A 19,348-nucleotide genomic window follows, 5' to 3' on the forward strand; every position below is an offset into this window, starting at 1 on the left:
TCCTTTGCCATTCTGGGCCTTATTTCACTCCTGACATGAGCTAGGACTGTTCTTTGCAGATAGCGTGGAGCTAACACTCTCCAGAGTATTACCCTGCAGAGTCTCCCATAAATGCAGGTGGACAGACAGCTCCACTTATCTCTCCAGCAGATGTACTGTCTCTTCCTAGTAGCTCATCCTACTGGAAAACATAGTTTCTTACCCCTTTTAATCCCTTTCAGAAGTAAGAGTGCAAAAAAATCCTCAAATCTTATGACAGTAGTACTATAGCAAGAAAAATAACCTATAACCATGAATGTGGTGCATAAAATATTTACTGTGAAATCTAAGATTCTTTCCCCTCAGCTTGATTTCACATTAATGTGTGCCAAAATCAGGACCTGCAACACAGTCTATTGATGATTACAGTCTCCCAGAGAGAGGGGGTTTCCCCAGGGCACCAATTATTTGAGTTATAGTATATTTGGCATTCCAATACCACCATCTGAAATTCATAATCTCTGGGACTAAGAGGTCAAAAAAACATTTGGAAGAAAAAGGCATTTTCGTGTTGTAACTATTTCTGGAATTAGTGTGGAGACATTTGTCATCTGCAAACTTTAATTCAAAATGTTCTGCCACTGCATCTCTTGTCTGAATCTTCTTGTGAAGAAACTAGTATCTGTTGACTAGACCTTAAAATTTAGACTATTCATGGCCACAACACCTTCTTTTGGGATCTTCCCAAAGCTGACAGGCTAAATAGGATAGGGCATGTTGGGAAAATTTTGGGAAGAGTCTGCAGTTGAAACTAAGGGCAATCAGCAAGTTGCTTTTGTCATAGCTTTCCTGGGCTTACACTTAGTTTTTCATGCAGCTTCTCATTACTCAGTGTGACTGAGGCAGTGTCTAGTCACATGCTTAAGGTCAGCTGCAAGGTTTTTGGGTCACTCAGTGGTGCATCAAAATGCTTTGTATCCACACCAGCCTTGTCCTTACCACATCATCATCATCATCATCATCATCATCATTGCATGGTAGACATTGTGCAAGCTGGTAGTGAGGCTTTTATTATTTTTTATCCCACCCCCCCCACCCCCACCCCCTCCCCAAGTATGGGGGTTGGGACTATCCTAAGCTGTTGCATAAAGGTGTGGTTGTACATCTCTGAGATATGTATGCTTTCCTTTTAGGGGCCTCCATGGGCAACCCAAATAGGCAAGTATGTTCATCACCCTCCTGCTTGCAGTCCTACAGGCTGTGAAGACAGCCTTGAGGGATGGCAGACAGCCCCTTTTCTCTCTGTAGAAAATAAGAGTGATCACATGTTTCTACTGGTTCTGCAAAGTTGGGCATCTTTCCAAATCTGTTTCATGCCTTGGTTTCCCACTTATTTAGAACATCATGCCCTTGTCTTAGAGAGGAGTTCTGAGAACAAAGGTACCAATGAGTGTAACATTCTAGGGTACCATTGCAATAGAGGCCATTACTGTACTTCCTTTCTTCTTTGTGAAAAGTATAAGATTTCAAATGTCATTTATTAATTTCTTGGCTTTTACGTGTTTCACGTTGGAAATGATGTGATAAGTAAGTACACTGTCATTTGGCCATATTCACATTAGAAAAACACCAGCTAGGACCTGGTAAGAAATTATGAAAAGTCTAGTTTGTTCTTGTGTTTGTTGTAAGTTACACACCAAATGACCTATGTCCATAAGGCAAACAGTTCTTCACTTTTTGAATTTTTTTCAGCACTATCAATATGGTGCAAATTTTGTTAAATAAAAGTTTTGAGTCAGTCTGCATTTGTGTTTTCCCAGGCTCTTTTAATGCTTAAGGGAATAATTTATAGGGCTATAATTTTGTGGGTTACTGTGTTATGACCATTTATAAATGTCTCCTTAGGGCACTAAAAGGGCCAAGAATATGTAAATACAAACACAAAACAGAAACAAATACCTGCAACATGAAGAAACCTACAAGGAGAGAGACCATATGGCTTAACAATTCAACCCCATTTAATGGCTCCATTCACCTCCAGTTGAAATAAAAACATGTTTTACTATTGACCATGGTGAAAGAAGAATTGAATTCTAAAACCTCATCTGTAATGTGACAAACACTTAACTCTGTGTTTGATAGTATTCACACGAATGTATGTATTTTTTATTATTATTTGGCATCAGTTCTTTACCACCAAATACAACTCCTTGTTCCCTTTTCCCTCCAAGTTTAATAATGAATATTTTGGGATACTCCTTTAACTTTTGGCTGGGCTGATTAATAAGCTCTGTATGATTTTTTATGTCGGAGTAGTTAAAGGGAACTGTTGTCTGGGACACCTGATGGGAGTCAGGCGCTATGGTTCCTGTTCAGTGTTTATGGAGAGAGATACGTTCTCCCACGCAGAGAAATGGCTCCTTTGCTGGGCTGACCTGCCCTGTGGAAGCACACACCTTATTGTTCAGAGCATCCAAGAATCAGTTATAGGCAAAACATTTCTTCTCAGGGCATTTTTTCTTAATCTATGTCCAGTTCACATCAACTTCTGAACACTGATATGACTAGAAAGGAAAAATATCAGCAATAAAAAATCATGCACTAAAAACTTTCCCCTCCCTCTTTCCCAAGCTTGACTTCCCCTGTATTTGTTGAGGTTAAACTCAGTCTGTCCCATTTACTCTGGTCAGATGATAGGTGACACAGGAGGTTTGGGTACATAACTTTTTTCTGCCATGTGCTTCACTTATTTATTTTGTTTTGTTGCACTTGGCTTATTACAGCATTTCCTCTGCTGCTGTTTGTTTCTTAATATTTTTCTTAGCTGCTGTTTGCTTCTTCATTTTTTTGTTTTTATTCGGTCTTGGTTTTTGTTTGTTTGTTTTGTTTTGTTTTGCTACACTAATTCTTAATGTCTTTCATGTGGATTCCTGTTGGTCATAGTCTCTCAGGTGTCTCACCGTCTCGTGGAACCTTTTGGTCCTACAGAGATGTCCCTGCTGCGATGTGGGTACCCTGAGGGCTGCAGTCCTACAGAGGGGTCCCTGCTGCAGCTTTGTTCACCTGTGGGCCACTGTCCCTCAGAGGGCTGAAAGGTACCATGTCCTCAAAGAGCTGGCTGCTCAGGTCTGGTGGTAAAGCTGGATGAGGAGTGGCTGAAGTAACTTGGTCTGCTCAGCCTGGAGGAGACTGAGGGGGAACTTTGTTGTGGTCTTCAACATCCTCACAAGGGATAATAGTGGAACAGACACTGATCTCTTCACTCTTGTGACCAGTGACAGGACCTGAGGGAATGGCCTGAAGCTGAGTCAAAGGAGGTTTAGCTTGGATGTCAGGAAAAGGTTTTTCACCCAGAGCACTGGAACAGGCTTCCCAGAGAAAGAGTTGCAACACCAAACCTATTTGAATTCAAGAAGCAGTTGGACAGTTGGACAACACTCTCAGACACATGGTGTGGCACTTTGGATGTTCTGTGCAGGCCAGAAGTTGACTGGATGATTTTCATGGGTTCCTTCTGACACAGCATATTCTGTGATTTATAGTTCTATATGAGCATCTAGCTTCACATCTCATCTTGTGAAGTTTCTCTCCACTGTGAAATGAAAGTTTCTGGTGTGCTTCTAATTCCTTCGGAGTTAAGTTCCTGAAAATATATGGGGAAGTATTTGCTCTTTAATTTAACTTCGCTCTTTAATTCTCCATTGTTAAAAATGAGTAGACCACATGTATATATAGCATATATTCACAACCTCTAGACTTTGAGGTACTCCTGAGATTGAGGCCATATGGACAAATGTCTCTTTGAAGAAAAGACATATTTTCTTTTATTCCATGATATTATTTTGTTAATACCTACCTGCAAAGGCTGTGTGGGCCAAATCATAGGCAGTAGTCCTGTACTGGAATAACTTTCTGGCTTTATAGAGAAAAGTGTTAGATGAAATACTCTGTGTGATTAATGATTTAGGACAGTGTTTTTCTATGAGGAGTCTGTGAAAGACAGTTAATGAAATCAAGGCTTTGCTTAGCTTATGTTTACCATAAATGTCTCCCATCTTTTCTGCAGAAACTTTGAAGATCCAGAAATGGGAAAGGCCAAAATCCCTGCTTTGGGCCATTCTTCCTCTTATTACATTTGAGGTTTTCAAATAAACCTATTTGAACTGGGACAGGAGGTTGTGTGAGAAAGTTTAATGGGGTTGAGGCAAACAATCCTACCTTTTTCCCACCAGAGAAAACTTTTACTAAATGGTATGAAAATGAAAGAAGTGACGTAATCAGGAAGCTTTTTCAGCCACACTGATGGTTTGCAGAAGGGTAGGTGCCATATGAACAATGCTGCATGAGCCTTGAAACCTCCTGGCAAGGAAAGCAATTCTAAATGAAAAATTCTTGCCAAATGCACCCTGTCATGTTTTCCATCACTAGAACTGGATATTTGTGTATAATTCCTGTGGGATTGGAGAATGGTAATGTATACACAGAGAAAAAGTTCAATTTCAAGTAGCTGCTAACATCCAGTAAACAATATGTTCCAAATTCCTTTCAAAGAATATACCAGATGGCCTTGTGACAGTCCATTTTTAACATTATAAAATGGGTAGAATCTAGGCCCTTGTTCTATGGGGCATTTTGACCAAGGCGGGCAAAACACACAAAACTGCTGATGGTACTGGAGAGGAAGAGTGTCAGGGCCACTCTCAAAAGCGCTTGAGATGCACCTGTAAGTACACTGAATTTTAAAAAAAAGAAAATAAAATCCTGCTCAATGTTTCTTGCAAAGCTTGACATGCTTGTGTTTGTATTTTTGCATGTTCACAGTGAGCGGGACTTTTGATCAGCCACATGGCAGCATTGAAATCCCTATTATCAACACTGAAGTTACAGAAGAAAATTCCTCTCTGTTTAACTCACAATTTGTTTCTTGACACAGCAGAGGACATAAACATCAGCCACCAAACACACTGCAGCTCATCCAAACACACTGAATTCTCTTCTGGCTTTGAGAGTGCATGGAAGCATGTGGTCAGCCCTTTTTACTCTTAGACAGCCTTTTGCTCACTTGCCATTAATGTCATCAAGCAAAGGAACTGCTCAGTCTTTATTTAAAGAGAAAGACATGTGATGGGCCATACTTGAGAGCTGAAATATTTATCCAAGAGCTTATGCAGTACTTCTGGATGTTAAATAAACAGACTTCAAAAATCATGAGAGTAACTTAAAAATCATGGCTTGATGCATCATAGAATGTCCCATGCTTTCCCCTTGGACTTTGAACTTTTAGACATAAGGGATATTTAGGCATCTTTTCAAACCTCAGCATGAGAAACTTCATGTTGTGGCCAGGTCACCTAACCTGTAGATTCATTTTAATGACATCAGGACAGTCTTCCAGGATATCTTTTCCATCGAGGAATGTCTTTGGAAGCCTGTAGAGGCCTCTGTATAGAGAGATTTTGTGTGCTTAAATTCTGTAGAAAGTAATCTGTAATTTCTTGGGCATACAAACTGAGTGTTTAAGGTAAGGCCTGAATGTCCCTCTAGTAGGCCGTAAAACAAGATCTTTTCTGAGCTGTGATTTTAAAAAAATGATAATGTACTGGATTCTTAAGAAAACTTGTGAGTTGCTAACACTATGAAAAAGAAGATGAGAACAATCATACAGTTTTGTTTGGATTACTTAGGGTCCTTAAATTCCTACAGCTGTAAAGTAGAGTTACTTTCTCCTTACCTTCTTACTTTTTTCCTTTCCTCCTCCTTACCTTCTTCCCCAATCAAAAAAGATGATTAAAAGTTTTATTATATTATGATTAAATACTACAAATTTGCAAACCACAAACAGTACTCAGAAGTAGTTGCATATATGACTATCTGGTGTTTGTAAGTTGATTTTCCAGTACTTTCTCAAAGTCCAAAACGATGAACTTGTTTGCATTATTGCAATGTCTATAGAGCAGCAAGATTGTTACTAACTGCACCTATCACACTGGATGGACACACTGGATTAAGTGTATTCACATGCCTTTGGATAATCTTGCTGTTGAGAATCTTATGGAGTGCCTGCTACGAATTGGCAATGCAGTGTTTTCCAGTTGTCATAACCTTCTATTGCCCTTAAATGGGTAAAACAGCAACTCAGTCTTCTGACTCCCATCAGTTAACTTCACTAGGTGCTTCCCCCCTCTGCATGATCTTTTTAATGATCTTATTTGTGATTTTGAGGTGAGTGTGTGTGGCAGATGTAGTTTAGCTAAGTGCAGAGTAAAGATAAGAAAGGAAATTTCCTCATCACTTATAACAGAAATGACCAACCTTGAGATCTGTGAAGAGAGATCATTACATTTTTTTGTTGTTTATTTTGTGTTTAGGAATTTTTTCAGTTTGAAAACTAATCATTTGCATTGCATTACTGCTTTCAGTCCCTGACTATCTGGGCAATTCTGGAAGCAAGCACCTTCAGTGATTAGTATTGCACTTTGAAATAGGAAACAATTTCAGTAGGCAGGATACAGTTTATTTTATAAAAGCTGTCTATAATGTTAGCTGCTCTATCACTGCTAAGATTGTACACTGTCCCACACAATCACAGAATTATTTAGGTTGGAAAAGACATCTGCAATCATCAAGCTCAACCTTTGACTGAACACAGCCTGGTATGTTCATAGGCATAATCACAGAGAGCACTAATTGTCATGTCCAATTGTTACTTCAACACTTCCAGAGGTGGTGGCTCCACATCTCCCCGAGGCAACCCATTCCAATACAACCCTTTCTCTGAAGAAATTCATCCTGATATCAGACCCTTCACCAGCTCCAGTCCTTCTCTGGACTCTCTCCAGCACCTCAGTGTCTTGTTCTGTGAGGCCCAAAGCTGTACATAGCACTTGGTGTGTGCCCTCACCAGCACAGGGGGACAATCCCTGCCCTGCTCCTGCTGCCCACACCATTGCTGATCCAGGCCAGGATGCCATTGGCCTTCTTGGCCCCCTGGGCACAGCCTGGCTCATGTTCAGTCACTGTCACCAGCACCCCCAGGTCCTTTTTCACCAGGTGGCTCTCCAACCTCTGTTGCTGCCTGGGGCTGTTGGATGACTCAAGGACAGGACCTGGCACTTGGCACTGAACTTCACATCACTGGCCTCAGCCTATCCAGATCCCTCTGCAGAGCCTTCCTGCCTTCCATCAGATCAACACTCCTACCCAACTTGGTGTCACCTGCAAACTGACTGAGGCTGCACTCCATCCCTTTGTATAGATCATCAGTGAAGATATTAAACAGGGCTGGCCCCAGTACTAAGCACTGGGGAACACCACTTGTGACCAATCAGATTATATCTGTTTATCACCTCTCTCTGGGCCCTGCCATCCCATGAGATTTTAATCTAGCAAACAGTGCATCTGTCCAAGCCATGGGCTGCCAAATTTTCCAGGAGAGTGCCATGGGAAACGGTGTTAATGGTTTTACTGAAGTCCAGATAGGCAACATCCATGGCCTTTCCTTCACACACCAGGTGGGTCATCTGTTCATCAAAAGACATCATCTTGGTCAAGCAGGACCTGCCCTTCTTAAACCTCTGCTGAGGCATGATCCCCTTGTTGTTCTCTAGGTGCTGCATCATGCTACTTTGGGTGACCTGTTCCTTAACCTTCCCTAGCAATGAGGTTGGGATGAAAAGCCTCGGATCCTTGGATCCTTCTGTCCCTTCTTTTGAATAGGCATTACAACAGCCAACTTCCAGTCAACTGGGACTTGCCTGGTTAGCCAGAACTCATGATAAAGGATGGAGAATGGCTTGGCAAACTCTCTTCTGCCAGCTCCCTCAGTACCCTCAGGCAAATCGTGTCCAGGCTATTAGAGCTGTGAGTGTTTCGGTGATGCAGCAGGTACTGACTATTCCCTCCTTGTTTATGGGTAATTCATTCTGCTCCCCATCCGTGTCATGCAGCTCAAGAGGTCTGTTGCCCTTAGGATCACCAGTCTTTCTGTTAAAGATTGAGGCAAAAAAGGCATTAAGTATCTCAGCCTTTTCCTCACCCTTCCACCCTTCCTGACAATGCTTCTCTGCATGTCCAAGAAAGGATGGATATTTTTCCTTTTCGTTGGCAATGCATTTATTAAAAAAAAAAAAAAATACCTTTCACGGCAGTGGCCAGATGGAAGTTGAGTTTTTTCCTTTATAATTTTGTCTCTGCATGGCCTAATGACACTTCCTGAGTCTCCTGCCCCTTCTTCCAAAGGTCACAAACCCTTTTTTTCCTCTGACTTCCAGGAAAAGCCCCCTGTTCAGGCAGGCCAGTATTCTCCCTCATCAGTTTGTCTTTCAGTATATAGATATGGCATGCTTCCACATTCTTTTAAGATTTCCTTCTTAAATATTTTCAGTCTTCCTTTGCTTCTATGGACTGTTTGCTAGGGGACTCTCCAAGGCAGTGTCCTGAACAGGCCAAGGCCACCCTCTGGAAGGCAGAGGTTATGTTGATCATCTTTCTTACTTTGGTAAGAATCAAAAATTGTAATTTTGTGGTCACTATGCCCAAGACAGCATCTGACCAGCATGAATAGATAAAGCCCAGTACTTTTTTCCCTACAGGTCACACATTGTCCTTTGACTTTGTGCAGGACTTCAAACACAGAAGTAAAAAGCAGGATCTAACAAGGGTAAAATCCCACCAAGCTGGAGAAGAACATATTTTGAACTTTATGAATAGAAGTTGAATTTTTATTCTAACTGGTGAAAAGCATTGCCTTTCCCTAAATAAGCCAACATCTGGAAAAAGAAAGAAAAATTTCCGCATTTTAAAATATGGCGTCAATCTTTATGATATATGAACAGAAAGGTTCATCACATTGGTAGTTTTATTAGTTTATTAGTGCAAGCAATTGAGCTTTTCTTGACAAAATAACAAGAGTGCCATAACATGATTACAACACTACTTTCTAGATATAGCTATAAATTTGTAAAGCAGTTTTAATACCTTGCATTTTATCAGGAACTGTTATCTAAGCCAGAAGACTTACAAATACTAATTAAGCTTTACAAAATTCTTGTGAAGTAAGTGTAATAAAGATAGTGATGTCAAGTTTAGATGAAAGATTATCCAGAATGTTAATCAGTGTGCCAGTACAGTAAGCCAGGGCTTGATTAAGGAATACAGCTCTCCAGCAAATGCTCTAAGCCTTTAGGCTGCACTGGGTGACAGTTCGTTGGAACTGTAAATGGACTTAGAACAGTCCTAATATATACAGAAAAGATGCCTTAATGTTCTCTGTCAGCAAATTGCAAGGCAGGAAGCCAGCCACACTGGAACTTACCAGAGAATTTGATGCTGGAGCAGTTAGACTCAGTAATGCAAACTAATGATACTTGATGTGGCATTATATGAGAGGGTTCTCCAGCACAAACAGAAATTACATGGGTGTTTTGAGAGTAGGAGAATCCCATCTTGGGAAAGTTAGTTGGGTATTTGGGCTTGACTTTGAAGCCTTTGATGAGAGAATCACGTCTGGTCTAATTTCTGAGTGACAAATTCATCAACGCACACACTACAGTTGATATGCTAATGGTCACATTATGCTCTGCTGATTTGCTTTGCCCTGCTCATTTAATTTCTTTAGAAATTTCAGTATAGAGATGAAAGAGAAAAATGCACACTATGTTTTAAGGTCCAAAAAGGTATTTTGTTTGCAAGCTCTCTTTTTATCAAGCAAGGTACCAGAAAACTACAGCAGGTCATGTAACTTTAAAAGGCCATGTAGCATTACATTTCACCTTACTCTTGCAGATGAAAATCTGTTAATATCAGTGGGAGCTAAATGCAGATTAGCAAAGATACAATGCCACCGAGGACTGCAGGCCCTGGTCTTCAGTCCCTTTGCTGGTTGTATCTCTGGAAATAATTAGCTACTAAATGTGACTCTCTCTCCTGCTTTATGTGATGATGTGACTAGTAAGCAAAAAACTGGCTTCATTTCTTGATAGGGAATTTTTCCAGAGAAGTATGAAGCAAGTCTTCAGGAATTGCAAACTGATGGTGAAAACAAAGGTTGCTATGATGCTGTACTGACGCTCTTACTGGGAGCTTCCACAGCAGCACTGGAACTCTGGGCAGCTGGGACAGGAATCGGGGTAATATGTTAATAGCATTGTATTAATGCAAAGCAGTGCTTTTGACTGACCTCTGACTGATGGTCACTGATGTTCTATGAATCTAGCTGGCTAAATATCTGTCTCTAGCTGTTTAAAACAGATGGCAATGAACATTACTAACACCATCACAATAAATGATTGGAATCTTTGTTTATACCACTTTCAATTCTTGTAAATTTGTAGTGATAGTTTCATTTCAGGTCCCAATGGAAAATCATCTCTCTTTAATATCTCTGAGCTTAATTCTTGGTACATGTTTTTCTTTTACAAAAGAGGATGTAAAAATTTTGATCTTGCATTTATTGGTTAGATGGTCTTGCCAATTTCACAGACATAAAAACTACCTTTTGATGAGTAAAAGCAAAACTGAAGAGCTATATAGAAGAGCTATGGCTCTTCTAGCTATAAAACTGAATTTTCTCATTTTCAAATATTCTCTCTTGTGTCAACCCCCCTCACATTAATTCAGGGATATGTCATGGTGTGGAAAAGGGCTCTGAGGTGTGGTGCTGATTTATCTCTAGCAAGGCCACTCTCTTGTTTGGTGGCCTATGGTGTGTGACCTTTCAGCTTAGTACATCTGAACATATCCTGCCCTTTGTTCACTCAGACCTGACACACTTTTTCCCCAACAATAACAAAAAAGGGTTTCTATTTCTATTGATTAGGCATAAATGTTAAGTTTAGATGAAAGATTATCCAAAAGGGAAGTTTATTTGTGTATGTTGAGAGAGAAAAGACAAAGGTAAGAATCCACTTGATGTGGATGTTTTATGCTACTCTTCACTCTCTCCTCCACTCCTAAAGTGTGAAGAGGACTAAAAGTCTCCACATAGAGGTACTGCTTTCCCCTATGACCTTGGTAAGAACTGAAAATACAGAGCACTGCTGATAATGAGTTTGGAAGCTGTTTTCTGTTATGGGAAAATGCACTGCTTCTCCTCAGCCCTTCCTCCTGTTTGGGTATATCTGTTAACTGACCAAGTTGCATTCTTCTTTGACTTGGATGTCTGAAAAACCTTCACTTTGGTCTACTACTGCATGACTCTGAGGTTGCAGCCTGTAGTTCTTTTTACATGCTGTTGTGGCCATAAAACCTTATCAAATATTTGATCTTCGCTATCTATTGTAACTGTCCACAAAAGAAGAGTCTACTCATAGATATATTCAGTTATATATCTAAATTGTGATTACAACACTATAAAATTTCCTTCAGCTGACTAGATCAGATCAGCAGATAAGTTGTGAGAGATTTTACATGTATTTTATGTTGGACAGCTGTATGCTTTGGATTCTTGTTACAATGAGTCCAGACACAGACAAAAAAAGAAATGCATATAGATTAGTTAATATTTGTGTGAACCGTTTGTGCTGTTTCATCCACCTCTTTAGGTGATTACATGCATGGTGTGGTCCTAATGATGTGTAAGGTATCCTGTTCTTCAAGGCAGACTGTCCTTATATGCACTCCGTATGTCTTGATGATTTGCCTTTGGATCCATCTGCTAGCAAAATATTTGGTCCCGTCCTTTGTGCTCTTAGGAGCTCAGATGGATAACAAACAGCTTGTTTTGCTTGATGCTTCTGCACCCTCATTGAACTTGATGCCTCAGCCAAGTGACATTTAATTTCCAGTCTATGTGGAGCTACAAGAGCTGAACACAGGACACAAGACACGTTTGTTCCATCTTTAGGCTGTCTTTGGTCCCTACATCAATGCTGGGATGTAGTGAGGCTCACACATATTCTGTGCAGGGCCTCTGAAACCTTCCTGGGAACCTAAGGAAGCAGTCACTCCAATGGACTTAGAAGATTCTTTTAACCATTGATAGGCACTGTATGACTCTGTTAAAAGTTGCTTTGTGCATGGCATATAAGAAAACAAAAGAACTTTCTCAGAGCTCTTGTTATAAGTAATTAATCATAGAGCAGTTGTAACTGAAAGTATATTGTAATTTGGAATAATTTGCTTAATAGTGACAAATTTATATAGTAAATTATGAAAAAAGCAAGACAGTTTCTACCCCAAAATCCTTTGTTAAGGAAGGTTTTTTATTTTCGTTTGTAAAGCAAAATAAAACGACATCTTCCTCTCACAGGGTAATTACCATAATTGCAGCAATAGCAAACAGAGAAACAGAAATGGCATGCAGACACAGATAGATGCAAGTCTTTGCAGATGGAAAGTAACAGAGATAGACAGAACCCTGAAATAAAGACAATAAGGAATAATTTTTGCAAGGAAAATACATTTTAGTAGTGTATTATTTCCTTTGTAGGAGACAGGGATAGGAAATGGAAAGACAGAAATGTGAAATCCTGCTGTGTAGCTACCTAAGTTTGCAGACTTCTAGAACCTAGCTACAAAGCCTACAGTGGTTTTAATGCATTACAATATCAGAGAATGTGTAGAAATTAGAAAACCTAGAAAATTAGGGAATAGGGAGGTTTCAAAGGGTTATTTCTCACATACAAGGCAAGGTAATGTATTTGAGTGTAAAACAATTGATGTGAAATTTGTTTCAATTGATCATTGTTCCACTTTTGTGTCACGGTTTTCTAACTGAAGAAAAATCATCTCTAACAAGGCCATGTAGAACCATGTCCTGGTTCTGGCCAGGACAAGGTTAATGCTTGCAGTATCCAGGAGGGGGCATGGCCAGGATCCAGAGGTTATTCTATAGCACCTCACCTCATTTTCTGGGCATGGTGGAGGAGGTCTCTTCCAAGTCAGGGTATGGTGGGCCAGCTATTTTTGGGTTCCTCATGGTATAGTGGTGAGCATTTGCATGAGAATCCATTGCCTCTGTTGTACTCTTTTGCTATTGTTACAGTTACTGTTCATTTTCTTATTGTGTGTGTTGTTCTTATCTCAACCTGTGATTTGCTGCCTTAAACTTTGGTGCCTCCAATTTTCCTGTCGAGTCTGACTCAAGGAAGGGAGAGGGGGAGGGAGGAGTGAGCAGTGCTGCATGGTTTGGACTGGTTTCAGTAGGAACACTAAATAGGAGAGTACTGTTCCTAAACTCCGACAAAACAATAAAAATGGGTACAAGAGTGGTAGCATTTAGAACTTAACTGGTCTTATTATTAAGTCAACAGTAAGACTAAAAAATTACAAACAAAACCAAAACTATTACGTTGTTTCAGAGGGAAGTTTAGTAGCATGACAGAGCAGTTGACAAGATGAAATAAAATATTTGAAGGGATAAACAAAATATGAGAATAAAAGAACTGTGAGTATCAATACTCATACTCTGAACAGAATGCCAGAACTTATATCTGACAGTAATGGAAACAGAGGCTAAGTCCTTTAAGGAAGCTGACTCTGCAAAAACTAGCAGACTGGAAGGCCTTATGAAACAGAGAACTGGGAAAACTAATGCAAAGCAAGAAGGAGATACAGCCATGGAATCAAACATTAAATGTGGAGGAGAAATGTTAAGGATTACAAAGTAAAGTCAAGAGTGTAAAAGATAAGAAAAGCAATACTGGCAAATGAAATTAATAGCCTGAGATTAAGATAATAGAATTTCCAGGAGAGTGGATAGTACATGAGAGATGAGAAGTCAGTACAGGAAGGAGAAGGGCCTCTAAGCGCAGCTTGGATTAATTTACTGCCAAAAAAGTTAAAGACTACTAAAACCTCTTCCAAACCTCTGCCTCTACAAAAGCAATTTAGCACAAATAAAAAATCTAGCAAATTATGGAGCACTTGAAATACTATATAAAAAACTCTCCTGACTCTTAGAGTGACATAATTATTAGCCTATCAGTTCTTTGGGAAAGAACAGTTAACTTTCTGTGAATGTAGACCTAGGTTGGAAGCAGGATGTTACAGTGAAGTCCTTTCCTTACTGTGAGAGTGGATATTTTATGACCAAATCAGTTTGATTGAGCTACTGAGTTTTGGGTATTGGTCAGTCTAGTTCTATCCCTCAGGGCTGTGAGGCAGTGCTACAACTCTTGAGGCAGCTGGTTCCAACTCAAAAAGGAGGTTGAGTCTGCCAGAGACTTCATTGGCAAGAGGTATTCCCAGCACCATGTTGCTTGGATGCATTTCCAGAGAGCCTACCTGCTGGTGGAGCTCTTGTTTCTAGTCTTCAGGGATAAAGCAGTGGGTAGGCGAGAGCCTTGGGTTTAGCCAAGCCACAATCACTTTTACTCTGGAAAACACTAGACAGTTACAAAACAACATCCTGTGCATAGCCTCCTCCCCCGCTTAGTGTGATCTCATCTCTCCTGGGAATCATGCTTTGGACAACATCTTTCCTGACTTTTCATCATGCATGTGGTAGTGGTTTGCCCTTTTTACTCACACGATCAACTTTTATCATGGTCTCTGTCGTTCTTTTGCTCACATTCTTCAACTGGGAGTGGTGTAGTTTGCATACTCTCCACCCTCCACTGGCTTCTCAACACGGCTTGTTAAAGCAATGACTTTGCTGGTAGAAAATCCACTTTTCCTGTAAAAAAAATATTATTAGAGACCAATGGATCTTGACTGCTTTCTCAAGCAAGCAAGGATATGAGTAAATGATATGTCAGAATGACATTTCACAAAGGAGGAGTCATTCCTCGGATAATGTGGGTGGACTCCAGTGCAGAAGTATACTTTCAGTCTATATATATTAAAAAAGGAAGAGCATAGTCATTTCAGTGCAAGTATGACACACTGCTGCAGCATAAATTTTTTCCCCCACAACCCACCTGTTTTAGTGGTACTTACACATTAGCAACTTCGTGATGTGTTTATAGATGGTGCTTGTCAATTTCTAGCCCACTTTGCTGTTCAGGTTCTTTCCTAGTCAATGGAGAAGCTGATGAGCTCTCATGTACTCCAGAGCTCTGGCAATTTCTTGCATGGTCTGTATTGTTATTCTTTCTTCTATTGACCTTTTTCATGTTTGTTTGACTTCTTTTCCTTCTAAGGGTTCAATTTGTAGCTAACTTAAAGTCCCTTAGATTGTCTTGGTCCAGATCACCATAAAAATGGATTTGCATTACAGAGGAAAACTGCTACTATGTTTGGCTTTTGCTGAGATCCTTGCTGAATTTTGAGAAGAGAGGCCAAGGATTTAATTTATCATGGGAGTGAATTCTTTTGTTACCTCTCCCATGATTTGGTCTCTGCTCAATGGAGGACTCCGCCCAGTTCTGAGTCTGGCAGTGTTTCCAAGCAGCAGAACACTTGCATCAAAGACGAAAGGGGGGAAAAGCACTTAAAATGTTATTTCAGTTTTCACTGGTAAATGCCACCATGGGAATAATTTACTGTGATGATCCGAGCATGCTGTTTTCAGTGGTATTTTAGAGCTCTACTGTAGAATTGGCAAATACATGATTAAACTGTTGTAAATTGAGATGAATGGACTAAGGCTGGAAATTTAGAATAGACTAGTGCAGAGGAAGGCGATGGAGAAGATGACAGGTGAACGTTTCCCCCATAGCATTATTTTACTTGTTAAACACTGCTTGGCTTTCACAGAAGAATTCTTGGTAAAAGATGTAATTTCAGTGGGGGAAAAAACCAGCCCCAAATATTGTTTTGCTATCTTTTATCTTTTGGCTTTATGGGGTTTGTCTGCTAGAAGAGATGCAGGGATTGTTTGAGCATAGAGGAAAGACTGCCTGTTTTTCTGCTCAGTTGAGAAAAGGCTCCACTAATGTTGGTCATGTGTGGTAGAAAAAGAAAATATGTAAGTACTTATTTCATATTTGGAGATGTATTCAAATTCTTTTGTTCTAATACATGAATGCTTTTTCTTTCTCCTGTCTTTTCAAACAGGCCATGGAGATCTTTTTTAGCTGCATGCCCGATTACACATATTTGAGCTTAAAGTGACTGTAGTAGAAAGAAGAGCCGAAACTGGGGAGAGAGTATTATAAATCATTTCTGTCTCCACATCAGTTTTGTCTCAGACGTATTTTTGTCTCTATTAAATTGACTCTAATGCCATTCATGACTAGCCCTGAATTTGGTAATTTTCCATGGTGAAAACTAAGATGGATAACTTTTTAACAGCTGTAAGAAAACAAAAGTGATTCTGTTGCATACATCTGGACGAACTGAAATCCAGCTTTCCAGTCAATCCATTCTCTTGCTATTTTGAGAAAGAATCATGCTGTCTTATTTAGGATTATTTCAAATACTCTAGGCTTATTTGCAAGAAATATTATTCCCTGATTTAGAACTCTTGTAGGCCTATTGACTTATATGGAGAGTGAGACACATTGCTGTTCTCAAAGGTATGTAAATAGCAGCTGTCAGTACAAACAAGATTGCAAAGAACCTTCCTTTGGAGGCCATGCATGAAGGCTGGCTGTTTACTTACTGCTAGAAGGAAAGTGGCTAATACGTTCCCTGCAGGCATGGGTAAAACCATTCTGTCACAACAAGGCATCTCACCGTCAGAGTGTTTGAAGGGATATTTGATCCAGGAGTGTATTTTACCATTTTCATAGGTTATGAACCCTGCCGAAGGCAGGAGAGAAGCTGAACTCTTTTTGCCATATGTAAAATCTTTGTTGTGTGGGTCATGTAGACAGTAGAGTATCACAGGCTGCTTGTGAGGTACACCAGAATAAAAAGATGTTGTACTGTGTTGAACCACATTTCTGACTAGACAGCATAACTAAATTACTTCATTGGAAAATATAGCCAGCTGGCTTGGCAATTTGGTCTTATAGAATCTCTTGTAAGATTATTGGTTCAGTCTGAGATGAACTGTGTACTTCTAATCAAGACAGGAGATCAGAGCATTGCTTAAGTGATAGTATCAAACCATGGCAACACCATGTTGAGGACAGATGAAATATATGATGTCTTACCCAGGAAGGTATCTGTGAAACTTACCTGGTAGAGTCAGAAAGCATGGAAGGTTCTTGAGAAGGCAGTGAAAGCTAGATTTTATTCACAGCTCTTTTGAGCAGTGCTGTGAGGGAAAGTGGAGAATTAAGTGTTTGCTTGGGTTTTTTTTAAACAACCTCCTCACTTCCCAAAAAAGCCCTATGTGTTAGAAACTGACTGGATATTCAAACAAGAAACAAGGAAAGGAAAATAAGCTGATTTATTTAAATAGCAAATTATTTTAATTGCTCATTTGATATATACAGTTGTCATCATAGTGACAGTTCCTAGTGTTGACAATAGACTGTTCATTTGTGATGTATTGTATGATCCATAGCATTGGTAGAAATCATGTTTACATCTTGGTTGAAGCTATATTGTAGAGATGGATGCAGGCACATGCTGCTGCCTAGAGGGAAAGGAGTGGAGTGTGAAATGGTATTGGAAAAGTTGATAGTACAACTCCTGCATGGGTAAATATCACAGTTAAGAGGAAAAGCAGTTGTTCCACCAAAATAATCCACAGGCCTTTGTGTAAGCAAGACTTCAAAATTACAGTGCCTTGCCTCATCCTATTTTTTCCTAGGTTGGCAGGGTTTGTTTTCCTGGTCCAATGCACTCTGCTTGGCAAGCCTCCTGTTTCAATTTCAGCAGGGCATTGCCTCCTCAGGTTTTCTACCAATATTAGTGCTTACAGTGTTTGCTGCTACTCCTACCCCAGCCATAGAAGCTTCAGCTGGGTTAGAGCTGAAGTGTAAAGGTCAAGGAAAATCCCATGTACAGTTTTAACTGAAGGGCAGTCATACCACAAACCTGGTATAAACCAGTTACTTGAGAACAGAAATCTGTGATAATATGTGTCTGACAGGTTTGCTAAAATAATCCCTTCTCTACATCTGTCTTATTTACAGTCCTGCAAATGCTCTGCAACATTACAGGATCAAAAAGATGTGAAGAAAATGTGACAAGGAAACTCCAGATTATGTTGAATACTTCAAGTTTTGAATTTCTCTCTCAACAGAAATGACCTCTGAATTTTGTGTATTTATTTACTGCCATTTTCAAGTCTCTCTCTTAGTTGTCAGTTTATCTGTATGTGGATGTGAGCCAATGAGTTGTCCATTCTTTGTAGGTCCATGGTTGAAGGCACACCTCCTAAGTGTTGGGAGTCCTTCCTTTCTGTGTGCATGTTTCATTTTTCATAATTCTGCACTACTCTGTGCAGTAATACTTATTTTAGAGTTTTTCTTTTAGAATTTGGGAATCTAAATAGCTTTGGTACCTATTCTGTCCACACCTATACATTTCCATAATTTCTTCTGCTTTATTAATGTAATTGCTTTCCTTTTCCTGTCATAAAATTATTATGTTGTACATTCTATGTAAATGTTATTAACAAAATTTTCCATGAACCTTTCATTTCCATATCCCTAAGCAATTACTTCTCAAACAATTTTAGAGTGCTTTAGATGACTTAAGTAAAAAAAAAAAGTAAGGATTACAAGTTGAAAAGATGTGGACATCAGTGGAACAGGAGGTGGTAAAATTTGGAAACTAAATTAATTAGTTTGGAAATTAAAGAAGAAAAATTTAGATTATTCAAATAAAAGTAGAAATTTATTTGGAATGAAAGAAAGTAAATCAAAAAGTTTATAAAGAGTACACTGGAACCCAAATATAGAGCTTTGTAAGGAGATAAGTGTTTATGAAGAAAAAGATTGGCAAAATATTACAAAATTCAATCTCAATTGTTGAAATACAAAATTGCTGCTATGAATGTGAATGGGAATTAGGAGGGGTCAGACATTAGTGCCACCTGACATGCTCCATTTGGGGACCAAGTAAGGGATAGGTATTTGCTCCATGGATTGGGAAGGTATTCTACCCTTGGTAGTGTCAAGCCACCTCTTAATGACTACTTGGCCTTTTAATGATTACTTGATATCTGTGCTGCAAAGGAACTTTAGATCATTAAGATAAGACAGACACTTTACCAAGCAACACATGTGGCTTTTAATTTTTCTCTGAAATCATCTCATTACAGACAGACCTCAGCAGTAATATAAACATCTCTCAATGGTACTTGAAAATACAACACAAAGAGGTCAATGAACTACTGTAGGGTAACTGGAAGGAATTAGTTCACCTCTTTCAAGATGTAATTAGAAAGCAGCAATAGCAACATCATGTTGACTCTGACATTTCAAAAAACCTGTGTATTGATGTAGATTATTACCTTGGTTTTAGTATCTCTAGTGATAATGCCAGCAGAGCACAGTCACAGCGAGTTAAAGCTTGTCCTTAAATGAGTAGTCCAAAACAATGCGCCTTTAGAATTCATCAATAAAGATGGGGCCATTTTGGACACCTC

Source organism: Sylvia atricapilla, chromosome Z (genome assembly GCF_009819655.1).
Source record: "Sylvia atricapilla isolate bSylAtr1 chromosome Z, bSylAtr1.pri, whole genome shotgun sequence".
Classification (NCBI taxonomy): Eukaryota; Metazoa; Chordata; class Aves; order Passeriformes; family Sylviidae; genus Sylvia; species Sylvia atricapilla.